We start from the raw sequence: 15,435 nt of genomic DNA, 5'->3' as shown, positions 1-15,435 counted from the left end.
TAGCTAGGTCTGCTCACCGGCCGCCCATGCAACGTGCAGGAGTTCCCGGGGAGATAGCCCATGACCCATGGGGGCATACGTTTAGTCCGGCGTGCTGACCTCTCTATTAAGTCTAGGTCGGGTTGCGGCGTATTGTTTGGCCGAGGCCGGGCATGACCCAAGAAAGTGTGTCCGGCCGGAGTTAAGCGAGCGTGGTGGGTAAGTTGGTGCACCCCTGCAGGGAAGAACTAATCTATGCATAGCCTGTCCTACGGTAACGGACACTTGGAGTTGTATCCCGATCGATACAACTAGAACTGGATACTTGTGATGAGAATTGGATGGTGATGAGAATTGGATTGTGATGAGGTGATAACTGATAGTATGGCTCTGGGATTGCTTTCTCACAGGGAGTCGAGAAAGGATCTCTGGCCGAGGTTGATAACACTACTACTACTTTACTTTATGCTACTCTACTCCCTCCTGTTTGCTGCAAGATGGTGGGTTCCAGAAGATGCTAGTCTTTGATAGGACTAGGCCTTCTCTATATTCTGGCATTTCTGCAGCCCAGTCCACATATACTGCCTTCCTTTGATAATGTTGCATATGTAGTGTAGATCCTTGCTTGCGAGTACTTTGGATGAGTACTCACGGTTGCTTTGCTCCCCCTTCCCCCCTTCTTTCTTCTTTCTGGTTGTTGCAACCAGATGGTGGAGTCCAGGAGCCAGATGCCACCTTTGACGACTGCTGCTACCCCGAGGGTGCCTACTACCACGTGACGGACGCCGACGACCAGGAGTAGTTAGGAGGCTCCCAGGCAGGAGGCCTTGCCTTTTCGATCGTAGATGCTTTTGTGCTAGCCTTCTTAAGGCAAACTTGTCTAACTTATGTCTGTACTCAGATATTGTTGCTTCCGCTGACTGTTGTGTGTTCGAGCTTATGTATTCGAGCCCTCGAGGCCCCTGGCTTGTAATATAAAGCTTATATTATTTTTAATTTGTGTCTAGAGTTGTGTTGTGATATCTTCCCGTGAGTCCTTGATCCTGATCGTACACAATTGCGTGTATGATTAGTGTATGATTGAATCGAGGGCGTAACAAGTTGGTATCAGAGCCGACTGCCTGTAGGTAGCCCCCTTTCCAACTCCTTGGCCGAAGTTGAGTCTAGTCACTGAAAAACTTTTACTAACATTGGCTGTGTGGCTTATCGGCCCACGTCGCCAATTGGGTGGTATTAGGATCTTTTATTCCTCGTCTATATTCTGGGATTCTGATCTCTCTTCCATTCGGGTTAAACAATTTTGCTAACTCTGACATTAGGTTCTCGTACCCACTTCCTCCCGGAGAGCCCCGACATTACCGATGATCGCCTGCTTCACCATAAGACTTCGAAGTTACTCTCCGATGTTCTCTCGAGACTTGTACCATCGCTTTTTGAAATTCCCTTCCATCGATAAATCCCTAGGGATAGCTACATACACCCGTCGTTAATACATCATTTTTCCAGTTGCTCTTGTTATTACAAGATGCATCGAAATACACTCTGATGTTTCGAGAATCCATTGTGCATGCTGCCTTGCTGCTCCTTTTCCATATGAATACATCTAAGGATAATTCCTCACACTTATCGAGGATTTGTTCATTCCTAGTTGATCAAGTGATTCACAAGATACTTTGAAATACTATCCGATCTTCCAAGAATCCTCTTCAAACTGTTGCTCTGCAAATACTTGCCTGCTTGCATTATGGATGCTTTCCATATGTGTAGCAATATTCATTAGTATCCTTTGACACCATCATTTTGATCCTATTGATTCAACATGTGTGTGAAAGCACGCAATCATCACTTGATCCTTCTAAATTATCTTTCTGGCTCAGACGTCATTTCGAACATGAGCTGGTTCTTGACCAATCTATCTGTCGTCAATTGTTCCCCTGGGTCTATTCTACTTATCCATCCTTGATCAGAGCGTCTGCTTCTGATCCTTAATTTTGGAAATCATAATTCCTTTGTTATCTAAGCATCAAATTATTCAGATGTTCTATAACCCGATGCCTTTGCATTCTTTCTTCCTTTGATTGAGTACCGATACTCACATCAGCTCCATTTTGGACCGGCAGGCCCATTGTCGGGTTATTATCCGATAGTATCCTTCACATTCAAAATTCTTGTGAGTTATTCCCATGATACATAATGTCTTTGACAATTTGTACCCTCTGCTTTTGTCAACCATGCTCTGATTCGAACATGTGTTAATTGATCCTAAAGTTCATGGTATATGTCCTAAGATGCCCCGATGGGTTGGACCTATGCCTTCCTTAATGTGTGAACCCGAGAGGTTTCATGGGTCATACTCCTCTGGTAATTCACCATGTAGGTTTTTGACACTGAAATCATTTTTTGAGCAGTGAATGAAAGGTTAGGCATTGAAGAAGTGGGAGTCGACCTTGAACCCTTGTGTTCATGCCCATAGACCCGATGTAGAACTTATCGTGGAAGTTGCTCGTAAATATGATTACCCCTTTTTATAAGTTCATCTTGTATCGGTGGTTTGATCATTCGTAACCGTGGTTCCGACCATAGTTTCTCCTTAACTCCATTTCCCGGACAAGTTAAAATACTTGTCTTCTGCAGATCATTTCATATGTCTAACCTCTATTTTTGATCTACCTCAAGTATTGCCCCTTGTTATCTCAAGTATATTGTGTCATTGCACTACCACTTGCGAATTCTCATTGGAATGATACTCCATCACATCATTCCTAGCTTGATCGGTTATATCATTATCATGCTAAATTTTAACTGTGCTACCAGGTCCTTTCCGGAGCACAATTTTCGACGACGAGCTAAGCTTGTGTCGATCTTCCTCGTCATACCATTTTGCCATGAACAGCAAGCTTGCTTTCAAGTTTGTGTCGTACTCGTGATTCAATTAACCTTACACTTCATCATTTCTTTTGCTTAATGTCGTCGTTGATCGATTACATCTTCAAGAAATCTCTCAACAAATGTGTCGTGATTATCGTTAACATTTTGATGCTCCTCGAGATATCAATCGAATTCATGATGAGAAATACCATCTGTGCCCCTCGATGATTTGGGTTATCATCGACAACATTCTTGCCTCCCCTGGCATTACATCCTTTTGACCTGTCGATGGATTGCTGCTGAACCCATCGGCCACATCCTCATCCTTCAATGATGAAATTGTACGAACTATTCTAGCAGTTCCCGTGGGATCCTTTGTGAATTCTAAAGTGTACTCCGATCATCAACAAGAACATTGGGAGCGCAATGCTAACTGTTCTTGATCAATTATCCAAACACCGTTGTATGGGTAAACCTCATAAATTCCTTGCCCCTTTGTCTAAACGGCTTAATAGTTGAAGCCCTATCATGCTCTGCCTTTCCTTGGGAAAGTTATACTCTAACACTTGGGTATAAACATCTTTCCTTTTCATTGGTCTGGTTATCATAATAATCACATTTTCCTTTCCATTGTTTTGTTTCACCTTTCTTGTCATCTAACTTGTCTAAGCAGAGATAAATCCCTGCTTAAGTAAGCACCTCGGTGTACAACTCTGTCAGTAAGACCCTGTTACTATTGTTGATGACATTCCGGTAACCACCGATGGACGAGAACTTTGCCTATTGGTCCGCCTCGTATTACGAGCAGGAAAATGGTTCTCTTCGTCCCTCGCCCTTGGTACCAACGCTGTTGCCAACATAATTAGCAGGCTATCCTCTGACCTGCCTTGCTATCATGGCTGTGCAAAATTTAGCGCCTTCCTCCTTTTAACCCACACGGTGGGCCCATAACCCACAATTCCACAGGATCGTAACCTGACTCTCCTTACACCATGTTGCCAAAGATATTCCTCGCTCTTGGCTCCGTAAGTAATTCATGAGCCACCTTCCTAGTGATCTATTCTAGTATCAGACGCAATAATTTTTGTTGTTGTTGTTGTTGTTGCTCTGGACCCCTTTTCACCTTTTGATTAGGCATCGAATGATTGCCTGCCCGTTAAAACTTCTCATGGTACCCTCATACTTTGCTCTCGACATTTTATTTAAGTTCAACTCGAGAGATACTTCCGCCTCATTCCCTAATTTGTTCACCAGATATTTAACCCTATAAGGGTCAGTTCTCCCGAAGTTACTCTTTACTTCCCCACTTAAATCTCGGGACGAGATTTCTTGTAGTGGAGGAGATTTGTAACACCCCCAGTATCATGCTACAGTAACCCTTTGTGATTAAGCTAATTATTTACCCAAACAGTGCTTAATCACCCTTGTCCAATATCCCATTTGAAATTCCAGTCAATTCAAATTCAACTGAAGTCTGAAGTTGATCAAAAGTTGCCGGAAAAATGTTCATCATCTGTCAAAAATCCCATAACAAATATTTGTTAAGGAATACAACATCACTTTGGTGCAAAGATGAACATTAGCAATTATAACAGCACCAATTCAGCATTTTTAAATGCTATCCTATTTTTGAAAAATTCCAAATGAATTCTTCTGGTCTCCAAAATAATTGTGGCACTGTCTATGATCACCAGGGATTTAATGGGACACCTCCCAAATTTTTGCTAAGTGAAATAGTTGGCCAAATAATTCCCTTTCTCTCTCTGTAAATTTAAAAAAAAAGGAAATAGAAAAGGGCCTAGCTACTACTGTGCACTTGTAGCCCATTGCTATAGTGCACAGCCCAGCCCACTCCTCCCCGCGGTCGTCCCCTTCCCCTGTTCACCCGACCGAGGCGCGCACCCGCGTGGTCGCGCACGACCGCCTCGCCACCCCGCTGCTCGCGCCGAGGGGATAAGGCCGAGCCTCCTGGCCTCGTCAGCTCCCCACTCCCACTTGCGCCTCTCCTCCCCCAGATCCACCTTTCCCCTCTCCCTCACGCGCTCACTCCTCCGGAGCGCCACCGTCGCCGTGCGTCGGTTGATCCCGCGGCCACCGCTGTCCCCGGCCCTCTCCGACGTGCCCCCAGGCGCTGCCTCGACCTCCACATCCGCCCTGTCGAGCCGCACGGACCGGGACGGCCCCGCCGCACCGCCACGACCTCGCCTTCGCCCTCGGCTCCGACGAACGCCGCCGCCCCGAATCCACACAACTGCTGCTCCTAGTCACCCAACGGGCCACCGTGTGCCCCCAAGGTGAGCTCCGGCCCCCTTTTCCCACTCCTCGCGCGTCTCCGCCTCCATCGTAGCTAGCTCGCCCACAAGCCGAGCTCCGCCGTCCACCATTACTGTCGTAGGGCTCGCCACCGAGCTCCTCCGCTCGAGCTAGTAGCTCCGACAAGCTCCTGGAGCGCCGTAGACCTCGCCCAGCTCCTTCGTTCGCCAAAACACGCACTGCAACGCCGATCCCGACGAGGTCCCGAACCCCACCGCCGCCTCCACTCGTCGCCGACGTAGTTCCGGTCACCCCCGCGTCCAATCGACCACACCATGCGTCGCGGCTTCGTCTCCTTGTTCGAACGCGCCAAGTCCCGGGCCAAATGACCCCCTGTGCACGATTCCCGGCGAAGTCCGGCGAGCCCCGCCACTGTTTTGGTCGCCGGCGGCGAAACCCCGCCGCCGCCGATGTGGCACACCTGGGCCCCGCCTCTGGGTCACTGCCCGTAGGCCCCCTGGCCCCAGTTGACCATGTTGACCGTGGTCAACTGTGCTGACTGGGCACACAGTGTCTCTGACACACGGGCCCCATCGCATATTTTGTTAAATAAACGTTTTTCTAAATAAAAACGATTAATTAAAACATTAGTTTAATTAGTTAGTTAGTACTAACTAGTCACTGACTGCTGGGGCCCACGCCCCCTAACTAACCCTGTTAGTTTAGTTAAGCCTCTGTTAGACAGAGAGGCTGACAGGTGGGTCCCACCTGTCAGTTTGACTGGTCAGCAGAGCTGACGCAGTGCTGACATCACTGCTGACGCAATAAACCTTTTCTGCTTTTAAAATAATTCAGAAATTGGTTTAAACTTTGAAAATCCGTAACTTCTAAACCGTAGCTCGGATCGTAAAAGTTTATATATGAAAAATGCCCAGAAAAACAACACGAATCCAAATATGCGGTCCGTTTACCTGTTAGAAGCCTCTAACTATCTGAACATGGAACATTCCCCCTCATGTCATCTGTTTGACACACGCCCGGAACCGGGAATACATTCCCGGTTGAATTCCCCCTTCACCTATATCATGTAGCCATACGTTAGGTCACACCCGGCACAACATATTGCCACGTTATGCTTTGTGATGCTATGTTTGCTTTATATTTACTGTTTCTTCCCCCTCTTCTCTCCGGTAGACCCCAAGACCGATGCCGATGCCCCTGTGATCGATTACGTTAACGACAACCCTCCTTGCCAGAGCAACCAGGCAAGCCCCCCCTTTGATCATCCCGATATCGCCCATTCCTTTCTCTCATGCTTGCATTAGATTTTGCTACTGTTATTGTATGCTCCTATTCTGATGCATAGCCTGCTTTTGTATCTGCTGTTGTACCTTACCTGCTTATCCTAAACTGCTTAGTATAGGTTGGTTAGTGATCCATCAGTGACCCCCACCTTATCCTTGTTGCCCCTGCTTCATCATTGAAGACCCGATCAACGGGAGTGAAGACCAGGCCTCGACACCGCACATCACTTTCCCCTTAGTTGCTTGACACTGCTGGGTTACTATCGAGTGCCAAGGGTGAGACCTCTACAACACTTCTGATGTAACCCTGTAGTGTAGCTATTCGGTCGTGGTCATCGAGGGTGATTCTGCCTTAACCACTTCCGATATGACTCTGTCGTGCAACCCCTCAAGTGTGAACCTCGGGGGTGATTCCTCTTACATTCACCTTGATGATTACATTGAGTGGAATTCACCGGGGGTGATTCCTCGGGTTTTCCCCTTGATGTTTAGACACACAGTTACTATGATTACTATGACTTTACAGTGAACCATGTTACTAAAGACGGGTCGACCCTGAGGGGTACCCGCGCGAGCATAATTGCGAGTGATGAGGAGTCGGGTCGACCTGGAAGGTGCCCGTGAGGTAATTACGAGGCCTGGCCGGGCATTCCTAGCCCTTGCCGCAAGTCCTCGAGACGGGACAACGGGGTCACATCTTTCGTGAGTCTCTGCTTGTTACCGTGCGTTCCCAATCCATTACGATTTGGATATTTGATCCGAGGGGCCTCTGGCCTGATAGCACTAACCATCACGTGGGCATAGTATGGGCGTTCTGCGTCGTATACATCAGCCGAAGCTTAATAGACGTCAGCGACTGAGCGGCGCGCGCCGGGTTGGACTGCGTAAGCACCTGCCTTGTTGAAGGAGGTAGCTAGGTCTGCTCACCGGCCGCCCACGCAACATGCAGGAGTTCCCGGGGAGATGGCCCATGACCCCTGGGGGCATAGGTTTAGTCCGGCGTGCTGACCTCTCTATTAAGTCTAGGTCGGGTTGCGGTGTATTGTTTGGCCGAGGCCGGGCATGACCCAAGAAAGTGTGTCCGGCCGGAGTTAAGCGATCGTGGTGGGTAAGTTGGTGCACCCCTGCAGGGAAGAACTAATCTATGCATAGCCTGTCCTACGGTAACGGACACTTGGAGCTGTATCCCGATCGATACAACTAGAACTGGATACTTGTGATGAGAATTGGATGGTGATGAGGTGATAACCGGATAGTATGGCTCTGGGATTGCTTTCTCACAGGGAGTCGAGAAAGGATCTCTGGCCGAGGTTGATAACACTACTACTACTTTACTTTATGCTACTCTACTCCCTCCTGTTTGCTGCAAGATGGTGGGTTCCAGAAGATGCTAGTCTTCGATAGGACTAGGCCTTCTCTATATTCTGGCATTTCTGCAGCCCAGTCCACATATACAGTCTTCCTTTGATAATGTTGCATATGTAGTGTAGATCCTTGCTTGCGAGTACTTTGGATGAGTACTCACGGTTGCTTTGCTCCTCCTCCCCCCCCTTCTTTCTTCTTTCTGGTTGTTGCAACCAGATGGTGGAGTCCAGGAGCCAGATGCCACCTTTGACTGCTGCTACCCCGAGGGTGCCTACTACCACGTGACGGACGCCGACGACCAGGAGTAGTTAGGAGGCTCCCAGGCAGGAGGCCTTGCCTTTTCGATCGTAGATGCTTTTGTGCTAGCCTTCTTAAGGCAAACTTGTCTAACTTATGTCTGTACTCAGATATTGTTGCTTCCGCTGACTGTTGTGTGTTCGAGCTTATGTATTCGAGCCCTCGAGGCCCCTGGCTTGTAATATAAAGCTTATATTATTTTTAATTTGTGTCTAGAGTTGTGTTGTGATATCTTCCCGTGAGTCCTTGATCCTGATCGTACACAATTGCGTGTATGATTAGTGTACGATTGAATCGAGGGCGTCACATCTTTTCTCCGGTTGTCAAACCTGCCACGATTCTTGTTGTCCTTCAGCTCGCTGCATCTCGTCATTGGCCTGTTCATTAGCTCGACATCAACAACGCTTTTCTTTATGGTCATCTCCAGGAGCGTGTTCTATGTCAGCAGTCCACTGGTTTTGTTGATCCCACTCGGCCTGATGATGTCTGCTTGCTCTCACGGTCTCTCTATGGTCTGAAGCAGGCGCCTCGTGCTTGGTATCACCGCATTGCAGCATTCCTCACTGCTCTTGGGTTTCGCAGCACCACCTCAGACACGTCGCTATTTGTGCTTCATCAAGCTGATCATGTCGCCATGCTTTGACGATATCGTCATCACCGCCTCTCGCGCGGAGATACTTCAGGACATCATCGGTCGCCTTGGTTTTGAGTTTCGGCTGAAGGACTTGGGCGCATTGCACTTCTTCCTCGGCATTAATGTGCGGCGTAATGCCTCTGGATTTTTTCTCCATCAAGGACAGTATGTTCTTGATCTCCTGGATCGTGCTGGTATGACCGACTGCAAGCCTGCTGCCACCCCTGCCGAGGCCAAGCTGAAGCTTTCTGCCACTGCTGGGCAACCTGCTACCGATGCCGCTCTCTACCGCAGTATTGTTGGTGCTCTTCAGTACCTCACGCTCACTAGACCAGACATTCAGTTTGCGGTCCAGCAAGTTTGCTTGCATATGCACTCGCCCCGTGATGTTCACTGGTCCTTGGTCAAGCGCATTCTTCGGTATATTCGTGGCACACCGACCTTCGGTCTTCGTCTTCGTGCTTCTATCTCCACCGAGCTGCTCGCTTACACCGATGCGGATTGGGCTGGCTGTCCTGATACTCGACGGTCCACATCGGGATATTGTGTCTTCTTTAGTGACTCTCTCATCTCTTGGTCCTCCAAGTGGCAGCCCACCGTCTCCCGCTCGAGTGCCGAGGCTGAGTAATGTGACGTCGCCAATGTTGTTGCCGAGACATGTTGGCTCCGTCAGTTACTTGGCGAACTTCAGGTTTCCATCCCGAAAGCCATGGTGGTTTACTGTGATAATGTTTCGTCCACCTATCTCGCGGCCAACCCGGTGCAGCACAAGCGCACCAAGCATATTGAACTTGATGTTCACTTCGTATGCGAGAAGGTACAGTTGGGTCAGCTTCGTGTTCTTCATGTACCGACCACCCAGCAGTTTGCCGACATTATGACCAAGGGGCTTCCAACCGAAGCATTCCAGGAGTTTCATTCCAGTCTTTGCATCGCCGACGCCGACGCTTCGACTGCGGGGGGGTGTTGAACGTGACATATCTTGTATCTCTAGTCTTATCTTCTCTAGCCTTGTATAGCTAACTCCTAGAGATATAGTAGGATTAGTTACCTTGTCACGCAAGACATCCTGTGTATATAATGTAACCTACTCCATGGAATACAATGAGTTGCACCAAATATCCTCTCTACAGAGGGTATGCGTGCGGTGCGTTTCATTGAGAGGTGGATCGATGTGTTTAAACAAGTTATTACTACGTTATACTCCCTCCGTTCCAAAATAGATGACCCAACTTTGTACTAACTTTAGTACAAAGTTGGGTCATCTATTTTGGAACGGAGGGAGTACATGTATAGATGTAGGACTCCAATAACTGCCACACGTGTGGGTTGTAAGGTTTAGTGCCACATGATTCGTTCGGCAACAATGCTTGCCAGCCCACACACCCCCGTGCGGGCGCAGCTGCCAGCGCCCGAACGATCGGGCAGCCACATATGTGGCCCGCACACCACCGTGCGGCAGCAATTGCCAACGTCCGCACGTTTACCTCTGGCCCCGCTCCCCTAACACCTCCTCCAACTCCTTCGTTTACCTCTGGCCCGCTCGTCTTGTTCCTCTCCGCCGATCTGCACCCAAATCGCCATGGCAACAAGGTCGACTACGCCAAAATTGTAGACCAAGAATACGTCAAGGAACCCATTTTTTGTAGATACATCTTGCAGTTGCCGCCCTCACTCTGTCGTCTCTACCCTCACATCCCACATCTCAGTATGGTTCGAAAATTTGAGGTTTGGCAAATTGCCATGCCTAACGCACGAATTGATATCGAAGGGGTGACTGCTGTCTCTAAAAGCCAGAATTGCCACACGAATTCATCCAAAGTTATCCCATATCTGCTGGGATGTATGGCAGTCAGGTGTGTTGGTAGATATAGGAGAGAGGGGAAAATTAGTTGCTGTTTTGCATCACCTAGTCTTCCATGTGGTTCCAACAGTAGTTGCCAACTAGTGAAATTCAAGTGGATTGCTCTGGGAGAAACACTGGGCATGTATCTGAATGGGAAAAAAATAGTTTCCGCCTTGGACCACATGATTTGCCATGTGGTTCCAACAATATTTGCCTCATTAGTCTAGATGAATTTGCCATTAGGCAGCCAATTGCCACCCAAAAATCAGTTTGACATGTGAAAATCAGATGCTACATTTTTTGTGATGCTCATTGAAGATAGGGTATGCAAGGTAGAATGCAAACTAACACAACAGGTGTCTGTGCATTATGCATCTAGGTTTTGGGGACTAACAAAAAGGATGGAATCAGGCGAAGGTTCGAATCCTTGGTTTTTCAGACATCCACAAATCGACGCCATGGGATGTCTACAGCAACCACAATTCATCGGGGCCATTGCTGCCTCTACTACAAGAATATGGAGACATGGGTGCGTTTCCGTATCAAGCAAAAAGGATAGTTTGCCATCTTTGAAGGCATAATAATGACAAACATATGATGTTTGTTATACACATTTGCATGGAATTATACTTTGCCATCAGAGGTCCCATGGCAAAACTGCGCCGGGAGTAAATGCGAGTGCCTCACAATCAGGACAACAAACATCGGACGAAAGACAATGCAAATCAAGGTAAAGTATGAAGAAAGAACATCATATTATGAAACAGGGAAACTTACTAAAAAATGACATTTGCAGCAATTGCGTGTACCGCATGGCAACAACTAACAATGGGAGACCTGCCATCAACGTATTATGCAGGTGAGAATAAAAAATGGAGAAAGTAAATGGTTAATGAATGCATTTACCATCCCAAGGCAACAACAGCTGCCATGAATGGTCAAGGGACAAAAATAACTTGTGTATTCAGAATGAATTGCCATGTGGTGATGGTCTAGCAGTTGCCAAGCTATGGCAAATTTAGTTGCCATGATGTGGTACCTACATTTGCCATGCTGTGGTAACTACATTTGCCATCATGTTTCACTGCTCTTGCCATCATGTGGCATATGCAGTTTTCACCATTGATCATGTTTCAGTTGCCATCACTGATTATGAAGAGTTGTCATGTATGCATAAATACAGTTTTCATGTCGTGATAATTAACTTTAGTTGCCATCATATTTGCAGGTATACTGCCATTATGTGGAAACTGCAGTATACATTACTGATAAATGTATAGTTGTCATAACTGCTTACTTGCAGTTGCCATGCAAGCATAACTACATTTGCCACGATGAAATAATAGCTACAATTGCCATGAGGTTCAACTACAGACACAAACAATGAAAATGCTTGTGCTACGTACACCTCAGATCACCCAGGAGGGTCGCTACAAGATTCGGTCAACCAGCATATAGGGGTTGGAGATGCAATTATTTGGCAAACAAAAGAAAAACCAACCTCCTTCGCGGGTTTATTGGCACCAGCCACAACGTTCCGTGGGGGTGGGTCGACAAAGTCATCGTCATCGTCTTCCTGTTTTTGTAACAGACGGCAAATACACATTAGTGGGTGCTCATAAAACATGGTACATTTGCCGTGAGCACCACCAAAAAGTCTGGCAATTGATAATTTTCATCATCGCAGTGAAAATTGCCATGGTTCAGAAGATGACAAACAAGGCTTAAAATATGAAAATTTACAAAAATGATCTACATAGTTGCCATATGTTACAAAAACAGAATGGCAACCACAAAGGTGGGGATATGTTATTATTTGCCATGTATTCACAAATCCGATGGCAACTAAATGTATTGTAATCAGATATTGAGTTGCCATCTGTTAGGGAAACATAATGGCAACAAAGTAAACAGACATGCTGGAATATCATGTTGTCGTATGCCGACAAACACCATGGCAACTAATTTAACTTGGGGCAAAGATTGACTTGCCACCAGTACACACCCAGACAAACATGCAGTTGCCATTCTGGTAGGTAAACAGAACGACAAAAATATGGTGATGGCAATGTTCAAATACCAGTTGCCATGTGTTGACAAACACCGCATCAACTAGTTTAAAATGAAAAGGAGCTACATAGTTGACATATGTTACAAAAAACAGAATGGCAACCACAAAAAAGGGGGGCATCTTTTATTATTTGCCATGTCTTGACAACCACCAGGGCAGCTAATGTACTGAAATCACCTATTGAGTTGCCATCTGTTGGGAAAACAGAATGGCAACAAAGTAAACAGACATGCTAGAAAGAACAGAAATGCCATGAACATACAATGCCTGATGGCAAACAACACAATTGAGGTTCAGCCCGCAAAAAGACATGGCAAAAAAAAATCTTGGTGTAAAAGAGGGAGTTGCCACCTTCTAACTAAAATACAGTAGACAATTGCCATGTAACACTACAATGACAATACAACTAATGTACTAGGTAACAAAGGGAGTTGCCACCTGCAAACTGAAATAAGTAGGCAAATTGCCATGTAACACTTGAAATGCATGGCAAATAATATCTTAGGGTAAAGTGGGAGTTGCCATATGCTCCTAAGCACAAAAGGCAGCTGCCAAAGAAGCACTAAATAAAGACATGGCAAATAATATCTTGGGGTAAAGAGACAGTTGCCATCTGCTTAAAATCACAGTAGGCAATTGCCCCTGTATCACTGCATAAATATGGCGAAAAACTGACAGTTTGGGTTAAAGAGATAGTTGCCATCTACTAACTAAACAGTGTGGCAAATTGTAGCTAAGCCAGTAGATTCAAGTTCACCTATTTGCACATAACAACATGGCAACTAACTGAGTTTCATGAAACAACTAACTGCCATTAACCTACACATGAAATGCACATTCCACATGCCAATGCAAATCTAGGGTTCTTGCCAAAATCTTAGGCCTAGATTTCAATCATAACACCACCACTAAAAACAGCGAACCACTGCATACGAGGCCATCAGATGAAGAAAATAGAGAATGAATCGGCGCAGAACGGGCGAGCCTCGCCGGCGTGATTTCCCACCGCCGCGACAACAGAACTTGCTAATGCTGGCCTAATGGCACACCGGCGACTCCTCGCCGACGGGGAGAACTCGAGCGCTCCATAATCCACTCGAATCTCAATGGATTCGAAGCAGAAGAAATGGGGGAGGGGAGGCAGATACCAACCGAAGCACCGTTACCTCTGCGCGGTGAAGGCTCCGGCGACGAAGCTCCGGTTGCTTGAGCTCCAGCGACGGCTACGAGTCCCCGCGACATTCCCATCGCCGCCTCTCCTCTGCTACGCCATGGAATCACCTCTGCTTCGTCCAGGACCCGCCGTTGCTCTCAAATGGGGGAGCTGAGTGGGGGAATGGGGACAGGATTCGGGCGGGGGTGGGAAAAATTGCGGGGGAGAGGAGACGGGGGAGAGGAGGAAGAGGAGTTGTACGGGGCGTGCGGGCGCGGTGCTAGTTCTACCGCACACCGGGGTAGCAACCGCAAGCTCCGTGTGTGCAACCGGCGTGTGGGCGAACACTCTCACACACCACACACGCGACTTGTCCTACGTGGCACACAAAATTAGCCAAAACGTGCCAAGATTCGTGCAGAAACTGTTGAACGGCGAGGAATGCGTGTGGTTGAGTTGGCTAACGCCCACATGTGTGGGCGTTAACATTTCCGTAAATGTATACGTGCTTACACTTTACACGGTACACGTGAATTGTTCGTTGCTGCTACACGCCAACGCCATGTATATATAGGGTATTGTACATCAAATCAAATGATGAGGTGTCCAAGATGATCCCAGGAAATCTTTATCTTGTCAAGGCGCGCAACCTGTCCGGCCACCTCAAAGTAAACTAAGTGGGGAGAAGCCAGGTGGCGGGAGAAGAGTCCAAGGAGCGGCCGACGCCCTTGTGCAATCCAAGATGATCTTGGCTTTTCTCAGCCTCTTCTGTTTGGGGGTCCAAAAAACTTGCGCAAGCAAAACTGTGGTGTAGTACTAGGCTACTAGCTAAGCATGCCCATGTATGCTTGAGCATGCATGATCACGTAGTAGTACTAGGTAAGCTAGTAGAAACACCACCTGCAGGCGGTGCTCGTGCATGCATGTTGCTTCTTGTTGGCTTGTTGCCGCCGATGAGGTGCTCCGTGATGAGGTGAATGCTGTGGGTGATGAGAACCGCTTCTCCTCTCTTCTTCCCCAGTGATCGCTGACTATGTGACACAGACAAACTTCTATTGGAACATAATTGGATGTCATGCAGGCTAAGAGCAACTCCAATGGGGCGACTCATTTCGTCCGCCGCCGTCCGTTTGAGTCGGCGCGGATACAAAAGACGGTCCAATGTGCCGACCCAAACGGACGTGTGTCCGCTCGACGTCCGCATGGCGACCCATTTCCGGCCCATTTTTGAGCCGAATTTGCGTCCGTGCGGACACGGGACGCGCGCGGGCCTACTCCTTTCCTCGGGTCCGCCGGTCGGTGGCAGCCACCACCATTTTCCCCCATTTTCCCCAAAAACACTCCCGCCCGCGCGCTCGCTCCCGCCCCAACCAGCCATGGACGACACCATCGACCTCGACGCCGCCGCCGGCCTCGCCTCGCTCGCCTCGTCCGGCGCCGCCGCCCCCGCCGGGAAAGGCAAGCCTCGTGCCCCGCACAAGACGACCGCCACGACCAAGCCAAAGAAGACGCTGACGCCCGAACAGCGGGCACGTGAGTCGGCCAAGAGGAAGGGCCGGAGGCACGCCGCGGACGCGAGGGATGAGGCCGCTGCTCAAGCCGCTGTCGTCCCTACCGCACAGCAGGAGGTCACCAACGCCCGCGTCGCGGCGGCAACGAAGGAGG

The sequence above is a fragment of the Triticum aestivum genome, chromosome 2B (genome assembly GCF_018294505.1).
Source record: "Triticum aestivum cultivar Chinese Spring chromosome 2B, IWGSC CS RefSeq v2.1, whole genome shotgun sequence".
Lineage (NCBI taxonomy): Eukaryota > Viridiplantae > Streptophyta > Magnoliopsida > Poales > Poaceae > Triticum > Triticum aestivum.
Note: the sequence above shows the minus strand (reverse complement) of the source record.